The 11,072-nt window shown below is 39.8% G+C and overlaps 1 long non-coding RNA gene across 1 annotated transcript; it reads left to right on the forward strand.

The window, feature by feature from the left end:
- The first annotated feature begins 4,900 nt into the window (after positions 1–4,900).
- Positions 4,901–10,648, forward strand: LOC108641028. Its single transcript, XR_001921684.1, has 3 exons — positions 4,901–4,925; positions 7,557–7,626; positions 10,566–10,648. It is a non-coding gene; the product is annotated as an uncharacterized LOC108641028 (long non-coding RNA).
- Positions 10,649–11,072: the final 424 nt, after the last annotated feature.

Here is an 11,072-nt window from a genome sequence, read left to right on the forward strand (position 1 = left end):
GTGATGTGCAATAAAGACAAACTGAGAGATCAGAGGAATAAAACATAACAGCATGCATGAGCAGAGATCAGATAAGAGAAGGGACTAGAACCCAGGAGACAAACTAGCAGCTTATCAAAGGGAGTCGTTACTGTTTATCATTAGATATACAGGCTGGTGCACTTTAACAAGAATGTAAACACAATATATAAAAACTAAGGAGGCCTTAAGGAAAAAATCCTCAGCTTACCTGTACCATCCCAAGTCTTAGGCAAACCTGCAGTAAAGCGAGTGTCTCAGTTCTCCAGGGTGGATTCAGCTTCATGCAAACCTGTCTAAAAGTGTTGCAATAAATGAGACTGAGCAAGGATCAAGAGATTTGTATCATTTTCTAAATACTAATAAGTTTATCAGCAAAATTCACTAAGCCCTTATTTTACCATAACAACCTTGGCTTTTCATATTATTCCAATCAAAGATATTGGATGGAATATTTGACAATAACAGTATTAGAAGATTTGAAGATCAATGGAATAATTTGGGTTTTTTAAAAAAACATTTCTAACATTAAAAAGGCTTTTAAGAGACCTATTTTTTATCTTTTTCTTTTTTTTTTTTCCATACCCCAGAAAGGAGAATGAAACCATACCAAAAAAACCCCTTTCATCTGGATGCTTTCTCTGTCAGTTTTTACATATTAGCAAGAGTTTCTCTAACAAAGGTGATGGACATAGTGCAAGTTTAGCTCAGACTGTCTAAGGCCCCAAAAAGTCTGCCAGCCTCTGCCCAGTGATTCATGGGGAGGCAGATCCAAGAGCAAGGACAAAGTAAGTGGATGTTGCCTACATGGTTCAGGGTAACTTCTCTCCCGAGCCACTGCGAAGGTAAACAGGGCTGTGCAAGCCATTTGAAAGCAGTCTGCCAGTGTTTGCAGCAAGGACCACTTCCTTAGCATAGCAGAAAGCTAATTTTAGAAGCTATTCCTGCTGGTTGACATCACTTGCCATAAATTTGTGTGTGACTCACTGTTGCTTCATCCCACTGATGGGAGCCAAGCTGCCTCTCCCTCCCTCAAAGCCCTCAGATCCGAGCTATGGGGCACAACAGCCTGGCTGTGAAGGCATAGCTGGATAGATGTTACATCATACATTTGGGTTCAGACCTGAAACTAGCATACAAGGATGTTGTCCCTCAAACTGAGACACGAGCTTTCAGGCTGCATTAGTTCAGTCACCTCACTTCCATTAGCTCTCTTCCCCCAGTTTGGTCAGTTTTCACTGTCTATTTTGCCCTGCTGCTGCCAGTGACAATGGAAATATTACAGTTAGGGGTCTTGGCTCCTACACAAAATCCTTTAACCTTTAAAAAAGCTGAGGCTGAGAGAAAGGTCTTTACCTCCCCACAGTACAAGACATTGAGGACAGATACCTGGTGACTCTCAAAAGTAAAAAAAAAATAATTAAATAACATATTAATAAACAGCAGCAAGTACCATCATCTTCAAAATAAGCTGTACCTTCAAGTTATTTTATGGAGGTAAAAATGCAGGGAACTGAAAATGCTGTACTTCTGAATGTGAGAACTCTCGAGGGATCTCAGAAGAACAAATGACAATCTGCATCTCGTTCCACTGCTGGAGCATCTTAGAAGAGCTCATGTTCAAGTTGCAATTGATTGCTTGGTCTTCAGATAGGCAAAACTTTGTAAAGTATGAAAAGTACAGAAAATGTAAAGACATTATCTGTAAAGACTGAGATAACCCAAGTGGCTTGTATGCTAGAAGTACATTTAAACCCCTTTGCTCCATTGCAAACCAAAAAAGGGCTAATTTAATGATCTTAAGTAAGGTTTTAAGCCTATTTCCAAGCTAAGACCTTCAAGATATCTGAAGAATGTAATCTCTTCTATATATGCTCTCTAAGCATGTCCTATGCAAGAAGTAGGGAGGATATAAAAAGTTCTTAATGCAAGTATCTACATAAGTAACACTGGTTTAGCTGAAAAACATTTAGAGATCAGTTTCCTTGGTCACTGTCCACTGTAATTAAATTTTTGAGACTATTTTTTTGCCAACTACAGCTCATAAATTATTGTGGTTAGGTTGGCCTAATTCCAGAATGTGAACAGACCTTTCATAAATAAAATACCACTGATGTCTTCACCCTAATTGTTCTGTAACTTTAGCTTCACATGTCCAGGAGTAGCTGTGCTAAAACACTGTAAATCAGTTTAGCAGTTCCATTCACGCATTGACAGACCCTGTGACAAACAGGATCACATTTCCTACCTAGACAGCCCCTGCTAAGCACTCAGTTTGAAAAGAGTAATTTGAACAGGCTCACATACAAAAATATATGATACCCTACAGAGGAAACTGTCATGCTGTTATTTCTGGTTCCATCCCTACAAGAATATATGATTCTGTTACATGGCTAAATGTTCCTTTTGTGGCCTAATTCACTGTAAAACCTCAGGAAAACAAAGTAAAAACACTAAACAATTAACAAAAGTAATGGCTATCTCATTCCTAGAAGAGGAAACAGGTCTCAGTGCAGCCCCCAGGTCTGCAGATGCAAACCCCATCCAGGAGATTACCTGTGCTCTCATCAGAGCATCTCTAGGTGCATGCAGAGCACGTTCTCCCATGCAGGATAGGAATGAGGTAGTGATGGGGGTAGGGTGTGTCTGTTCCAGGTACTCCAAATTTTGACTTTTATTTTCTTCTTTAGCATCAGTGTCTTTTGTCCACTTCTCAGTCTCCTGCTTCTCTCCAAAGAAAGAACAGCCATCCAGCATACAGTTGTTGTGCAGGATTCTTCCTTTAGTAAGTCAGCTTCAAATGTCTAATATACCTGAGCAGTGCTTACTCAAGGCTTATTAATTTATGGAGAAGCTCTAAACATGTTAATTTCTTTCTGCAACTAATTTTAACACACTTCAAATTTTACATTACAATTTACCACCACCACTGCAGAAAAACCCAAGAAACTAAACAAAACTCCTGTATCTGAATTTAATTACTTCTTAACAGGGGACTTCAAATATAGTTTAGTAAAAATGACACGAAAAAAAAAAGTTCACTGATGGGCAACTCCAAAACAGAAGGTGAAGAGTGAAGACTGCTTCTGGCAATATCACTGATATTTGGTTATTTTCAGTGACTTTTTGCAGATCATGAGCTACAGACACAGGGTTGCCACTCTGCTTCCTTTCCTGTATTACCTGACAAAGTAGCACAGGTCTAGTTCACCCTAGAGCCTGTGGCTGGCTGTGGACTGAAGCAAAGCTCAGCCCTGCTGCATGCAGGTGGACAACAGCACAGCTCTAGGGGTTTGGGTGCAGTACGAGACACGAAATGTACATACTAGATATTCACTTGACTAAGGCATAAATGTTCAAGAGCTGCTGAAAGGATGCAAAAAGATTTGACTGGTGGCTGTCTATGCAATCTTCAGTGTCTTTCACTGCAGGTGAGGGATAGGAACTGTTTCACCACTGTAAAGGAAACCCTGAGACTAAACACAAGTTGAAGGGCTTAATGGGGGCTGCGGAGAAGATGTTTCTCACTGGTGCCTACTGAGCACCCCACAGACCCTGCACAGAGTCATCCTGCTCCAGAACTGTCCCTTCTTCCCTTGTTCCTTCACCAATTTAACTAAGCAGCAATGTACCATGCCTCCAGCAATTCCGCCCTCATTGGTAGCCTTGCAGGGCTGATCCCAAACTTGCTCTATTTTTGGGTGCTCCTGCGTCATTACCAAGAGACCAAGCCTTCAAATAGTGCTTGTTTTTCTATATACATCCTTAATAGTGAATTCAGGTCATGCAATTATTTGTCTGTGATGTCACAGCTGCTAGCCTTCTTATGTCTAATTAGTCTAAACACAAACATCTTATTTTACACATTTAAATATCTCCTCAAAGAGGGAAAATGTCCCTGGCCATATTTTCATTAACTATTTAACATTGAAAATTACTTTGAATTTATAATAATTCAATATTATGTGGAATACTACAGCACTTGCTGAAGAGATTATGTTCAGTGTTAAAATACTGGGAACAGGGCACTGTCAGACACTTAGAGAATCACACAAAAATTATTTTTAGTTTTGTAGAGGCAAAAATGCAGTCCAGAAAACAAGCTGTTTCTGATGTCTTCTTCCATAGAGTTGGAAAATTCATCTCTTGTTCAGTATGAAGTCATTCAGGTAATTAACAACTTACCTGCTACTGCTTCCTACTTACCCAGTAAGTAACTTTAACCAAAGCAGATTCAAATATTTTTGTCTGAAAGATAAAACTGAGAGCAAAGACACCAAGCCACAATGTTTCCCCTTTGCTTGTTCCCACCAATCCTAAGAAAAATTATGGTTTATATGGATTCTGTGCTGCAATGTCTATGCCAGTGAGTTAGCTCACATGTGTGTTAGTTATCAGACTCTTCAGTGAGAATAAAAGTACTAACCCTAATAGGGTGCTGATATAAATCCTCACTATGGGAGCTCTGAATTCTAAAGCCAAGCTGGCTGGAGCTACGTTTTGTCAACATGAGCAGGAAATAATTTTTACTGTCTTGTTTTGTAGCCATTATACACATAATTTGCTGTGGTTTCTTTTTTCTTTATTCTCTCTCTCTTTGTGGCTTATAAAACACTTCAGTAATAGAGAAGTGTGAAAAAACTGATGAAAACCAGTCCTTATTCTCAAAGAATCGTCAGAGTCCCAGTTCACAGCCACACTGCCCCAAGGGTCATTCTCTTCATTGTCAAATATATGCCAAAGTACTGTTATCAGCAGTTATTTGCTTTGTGCAATATCTGAAGTCTCCAGGCATGGATGAAGACCTCACTGCTCTGTGACATATATGCCTGTGGAACTTTTTCTGCTAATGTTAGACTCCCTTCATGCTCAGGTAGGATATGTAGCACACAACATTGGGAATTCAGGTAATCTCTTTTTCTACCATTCATTAACTTACTTGGTTTTAGTGCTGATGGCTTTTCTTGATTTTGATGTGGAAATTTTCAAAACAATTGGCTTGCAGAATGACAGAAATGCTAATGATTTAAAAATATCTTTAAAATAGCTTGCAATTAATACACTAACAAGAATAAAGCTTTTTATGAGCTGAATTCCTTAGCATTGTAAGGAATACGACTTAACTGGAGAGGTTTATTTTGACCACCGGAGGGCTCCTGCATTTTTTTCTATTACTAAATAAAAGCACTTAACAGTGGCTGGCCTCACTTAAAATTACTGAAAAAATAATCTGCAGTTAGCAAGAAATATATTTGCTTAATTTCACCTATATTTCTCCTTGGATAGTTGTGGGCAGACTGGGAAAGTACTCAACTTGTAAATTATTCATATCTAATCACAAATGCTTTCAAGTATTTTCAGATTTGCAAATTGTTTATCCATTGACATTCCAGTTGAATATCTGGTTCATGATTTGCATGGTTACTTCAGATACTAGTGCACTAAAGCCAATCTAAACTTTAAATTGTGTGTTCATTTGTATGAATTGTTTAATTTGTATCTCATTTGCCAAAAAAGTACTAATGGCCATATAAAAGGCCACTGAAGACAAAGGAAAAACTGCTGATTTGCATTGCTTCTGGATGAGGCCAAACCTGCGTATTGTTCATTCCTTCTGCAATTCCATCAGTGAGAAACAGAAAAAACATCACTACACTGTTCTTAACTGGAAAAAGCAGCCAGAATTTGCAATTTTTATATATCAACACACAATGAAATTGCTATTTTAAGGGACTGCTTCAGCTTTAAAAACTGATTTGCAAGCTTGTTCAGTATAGGAAGGTAGCCTCCTCTCAGATCTTTCTGGAAAATGAGCAGAGTTATTTTCAGAGTCCCAATCAAACATGGTGCTCTCTAGTCACTGACCCTCACCTGAAAAGCACATCACAAGCTCCCCTCAGCCTCCTTATTGGTAACATTAACACTGACATGTTCCAAGGACCTCTGCTGATTTAGAGGATCTGGTCCTATTTATGGTTTAAACCAGTTTCTTCTTGTTCCAGACATCCAGCACTTTCCAGGCCAATGGGGCCTATTGACACTGTCTGAAGCATCTCACAGGGTTTTTCTTAGGCTGCACTTGGACCTTTTTGTGGAAGACAGTGTAGCCCTAAAACCCAGTATTTTCCAATTCCAGTGTGTAAAGGTTGTCAGTCCTTTGGGATCTGCCCCTGGATTGGTGCTGCTCATACTACTAGGAGAGAAGCTTTGCTGGGATCTCATGAGGGGGCTACACCATTTCCCTTGTAAATGTAAAGTTCTTCGTAAGAACACCTTGGCTTTACCCAGTACTTAGAATCATAGAATCATAGAATAACCTGAGTTAGGATGGACCCACAAAGATCACCGAAGTCCAACCCCTGCTCCAGCACAGAGCAGCCCCAAGAATCCCACCATGTGCCTGAGAGTATTGTCCAAACACTTCTTGAACTTTGTCAGGCTTGGTGTTGTGACCATTTCCCTGGGGAGCCTGTTCCAGTGTCCAGACATGCTATGGGTGAAGAATCTTTTCCTAATATCCAACCTAAACCTCTGCTGACACAAGTTCATGCCATACATGCCATACTCGCAAGCTACGCTTATGAAATAGACCTTTGGCAGGCATTTTTCAATTGAATGTTGTATGATTGGCATCATTCATATGAAAGAGCCAAGTTAAATATGTCAGGTTGACAAAAATCTTCTACTACAAATTAACAAACTACTTCATGCACTTCTGATGAAAGATGAATGTCCCATACACCTTAAAATGAGAGGTTGCTGGGAGCCTCAGGAACTAAACCCCCTATGTTCTCTGATTAAACACTGGATCAGTAAATATTTATCAAAATTAGACATCCAGCCCATAAGATAACTGAAACAACAGAATATCTTCTCCAGTAGAAGATCGGTAGAATAGGGACAAATTAATTCTCATACATATTTTTAAAAATTTATTATGGATCTTTAACATTTTTCAATATTCTGAAGAACACAGAACAAGACTTATCCTCCTTAGGCTTTCATTCTGGAGGAGTAGCACTTTCTAAAAACAATGCACAATATAGTAATGAATTCTCTGCTTTCTCCCATTTTCACTCAAAATCTGTAATATTTGTCAAAACTTTCACACTGATTTGGAGTTACTTAAGGAAGGACTCTTACCTTAAGCCCATTTATCTCTGGTATGGGACACATTTGTGGTTCTGGTAGCATGATCCAGCTGCTGCTTTGAAGCTCTAGCCCACTGCCCATGGATGCAATGAAACCTGTGAATCTGCAGGATAAAAGAGATTGGCAATAGCCAAGTCGTTTGTAAGTTTTGAGGACTCTGCAGCATTTTTCCTTTTGGACTACAGGAAGTTCTTCTCACCATCTGTGTTAGTCTGGTCCAGATCTAAGCACAGAGGAGAAGTCTGGATCCTGCTACAGAAGGAAGTTTTCGCAGTGGAAATGGGCAGCCATAACTTCCTAGTGGTAGTTTGACTCTCTGGTACACATGCTCTGGATTTGCTTTTTCTCCTCTGGAAAATGATCTCCAGATTGCTTCCTCTCCTCAGGCCATGCTGCCTCAGCTCACTGCCCAGAGATTGCTGAAGCACAGATTGGACAGCACTGACTTAAACCACGGTGAGTTTTCCTCACAGAAACTCAACCATAAAAAGCTGCATCTTATGCTTAAAAAAATTCCTCCCAATAGAAAGACCTGCCTGGCTCACCTTTTGGGGTCTTTTTTTTCTCCTCAGACAAATACAACAATTCCCACCCCAAAATTGCCAAAATCATTGAAAGTTACCTTTTCCGGGTTTGGATAAACTTTTGGAAAAAAACTCCCAACAAAATAATTTTCCAAGTGATGGTTGCTAGGTTTTATTTCAGTCTGTCAGATCCAGGGCATTGCATGGATTGCACCTGCTTATAGACCATGCAGGCCCACAGGTCCTGTGCAACTTCACTGAAAAAACAGGAGTGCCCCAAGGGATGCAAGACTGTTTTCAGCATCATCACATTCTTCCCAAAGGCTCTCATACTGGTGACAATCGTGTGTATGAGCTGAATAAAACACAAATATCTGCAGTGACAGCAGGCAGAGAACACTGTCACTTACTCTCAAAAAGTGCACGCAGCTACAGCTCAGGTGGAAGAACTGAGCCTATAACCCCTGCACAGGCTATTCTGATCCCTTCTCATCCCATGTCTTCGGTGTTAGCAATCCTGTTGTATGCAACACACTCTCCTATTTCACTCCTCTTTTTAATTATGGTAGTAAAGGTTTACCCCTGAATTAAATGTAGTTAGGAAAGCTTCCCACTGTCGTGGAAAAGAACCCCTCCGTGTTTTGTATCACTAATACGGTTAATTTGCAGGGTCCTTTAAGAGCAGCTGCTAGTTTCATGTGTCAAACGACTGCCACACAAAAGAGAGTGTGGCAGTGAGCTGTGGGTTTTGCTGACACAGCACACTGTTTCAACTGAAAAAAAAGAAATAAAAGGAGCAGTTTGAGAAACCTGACACTAGCTGTTACCTTTAGAAATCAAAACTTGGCAAAATAAAGGCAAGCATACATATTACTTTTTTTTTAAATGAAATATTGTTAGGTGCTATTGGAGACACAAGTGATCAGCAAGTCCTTCTGAAGGAACATCTGTTACAAAGGAGAAGAGAAGGCAATAGAGAAGGTGCCATTTTAATATCACTATAGTAAACACCTAATGCACCGTAAACTGAGCAAGTCATGCGGTAAAACATGAAGAAGCTCTTTTTTAATCATCTGAATAGAAATTTAATATCTTTGCATTTGCTAAGTAAGGCAACTTGCCCAAGCAACCGGATACACAAAGCTTTAAACATTTATTCTGCCTTTGTGGCTATTGAACAAAGCTTCTAAGTCATAAGCATTAAGGCTGGTATTTACTAAGCAGTTGCACACGAGGACTCATTAGAAATATTAGGGTATCCAAAAATATAAGAAAACTTGAGAAATCAAATAGCCACATATACAGTAAGCCAAAAAAAAAAAAGTCCATGAGCATTTCCAGTAGTTCTTTCTTCTCAATTCTGAGGTCCAACAGCTAGAATCAAGTCCCCAGGTCGGCCCCAGCTGTAAAGCACTGAGCAAGAGCAGCACAGACTTAGGTCACACTGTGAGGAATGGAGTGTGATTTGTGAGGGAATGATATGCTACAGAAAGCCTTTGCTACCAAACCTGCCCCCTGTTACTGAGCTGTTCCAGAGCTATGGGAAGAACAGGAAAACAATAAAAAATCCCTATGCATTACCACCCAGGAAACACATGAACTTTGGTGGTTCTGTCTAAGTATTGTATTGGTGCTGTCTGTCAGCTTCCAGGAGTCCACAGTCCTTCACCCTGGCTCTTTTTAAAGGATGGTTTCAGAAGTTAAGAGTACTGTTACTGTGCAATTGAGATTAGCTCCTTTGGTTAGAGCATGGTACTAATAACACCAAGGCTGGGGGTTTGATCCCTGTATTGGCCATTCACTTAAGAGCTGGACTCAATGAGCCTTCGGAGTCCCCTCCAACTCAGAATATTCTGTGATTCTGACCTACATATTTTGGTTTTCTCTTTCTTTTCTGCTCTCTTGGGGGGAAAAGTGGCCTCTGTCAAACATCACGGTCACACTAATGTAGTAAAATTCCAGGCTGGGAAAATTAAAATCAATTTGGTGGTCAAAATGGAGTAGCAATAAAAAGGCTCATATTCAATATACCAGAAAAACTCTCATGTTGCAACAGCAAGACAGGTTTCCATAAGCTTTTTGGCACTGCTGCACCACTGCAAGCACTACAAGAGGAAAAAATCTTCCAAGAAGCCTGCCAAATATACAGGCACCATCTCACAACCCTGGGGATAAAGGCAGAACCAGATCTGCGGGTCTTCATGAGGCAGCAAATATTTCCAATGCTCAGCACTCCACGATGAATTAGAAACCCTTTTATGCAATATCTATAGAATTAGTTTTGCAGAAAATGAGAAAATCTTCCCTTGGGGAAGATCTGAGAGGAAAGAGGGAGATGGGCCATTTCCCAAACCCAGGGCATTTGCTTGGCACAGGGCTTCCTAAATTCAAGTTTCTGCTTTGAGATGGGCACCTGAAAGAAGCATTTTGTCTTTTAATGGTCTGAGCAGCTCTGCATGGTACACATTCACTGTACAAGGTACACAGTACCTCTTCACCTACACCACTTGTCTACAAATTCTCATACTCTTGTCATTTTTCTTTAACTGCTCCATTTTTACTGAGTGTTTCTACCCCCTCTTTGTTTTTCTCATTAAATTGAGAGCTCTCAAGAAAGAATTATCCTTAATTACAGCTCCTAACACAGTGAGTTGTTGATATGGATTCTTAACAATCATAGATAGTACAATATTCGTTAATGGAACATAAGTTGGTTTTACCAATCACCATGCTGCCATATGCAACTGCATTGTTCTAATATTCTAAATGCTCTGGGCCAAATACAAGAACCTAACTGGTGCCTGTGTGTGTCTTTGATAACTACACATACAGACAGTGTAGAGGGAAGGGCTATGTTTAATCATTTTACAGGTGGGAAGTGAGGCCCAGAGAAGCCCAGAAGACAGTCTCAGGGGATCAGTGGCACCACATAGAACTGGTTTCCACACATCAGGCTAATTAATGCTTTGAGAAAGAAAAAACACTTTCCATGCCAGCAGGAACATGACATCCTGCATTCTAGCAGTTATGAATTTTGTTCCCAGTGAGGCTTGTAAAATGTAAATTCCTGGTAAAACACATGACCTTTCCTGTCATATTTGTGAATAAGATTTTATGTATCCTTTTTATGAATAGTTCCTGCCATTCTCTTCACATCCTGACTCACAGGTACAGCTTTCCTTTAATATCTTTATTTGTGCGTTAAGGCTATAATCTGTTCTTCAGAAAGTTTACGTATATACACACCCACACTTATATATGTGGGTGCAAATACATATATATATATACACACATATATATGTAACAGATGTATGCATCATATGGAACAAATGCAAATGAACACATAGTTTTGACTCTTCTCTCACTTTGTTTGCCAAA

The sequence above is a fragment of the Manacus vitellinus genome, unplaced genomic scaffold (assembly GCF_001715985.3).
Source record: "Manacus vitellinus isolate BGI_N305 unplaced genomic scaffold, ASM171598v3 scaffold_5_pilon, whole genome shotgun sequence".
NCBI lineage: Eukaryota > Metazoa > Chordata > Aves > Passeriformes > Pipridae > Manacus > Manacus vitellinus.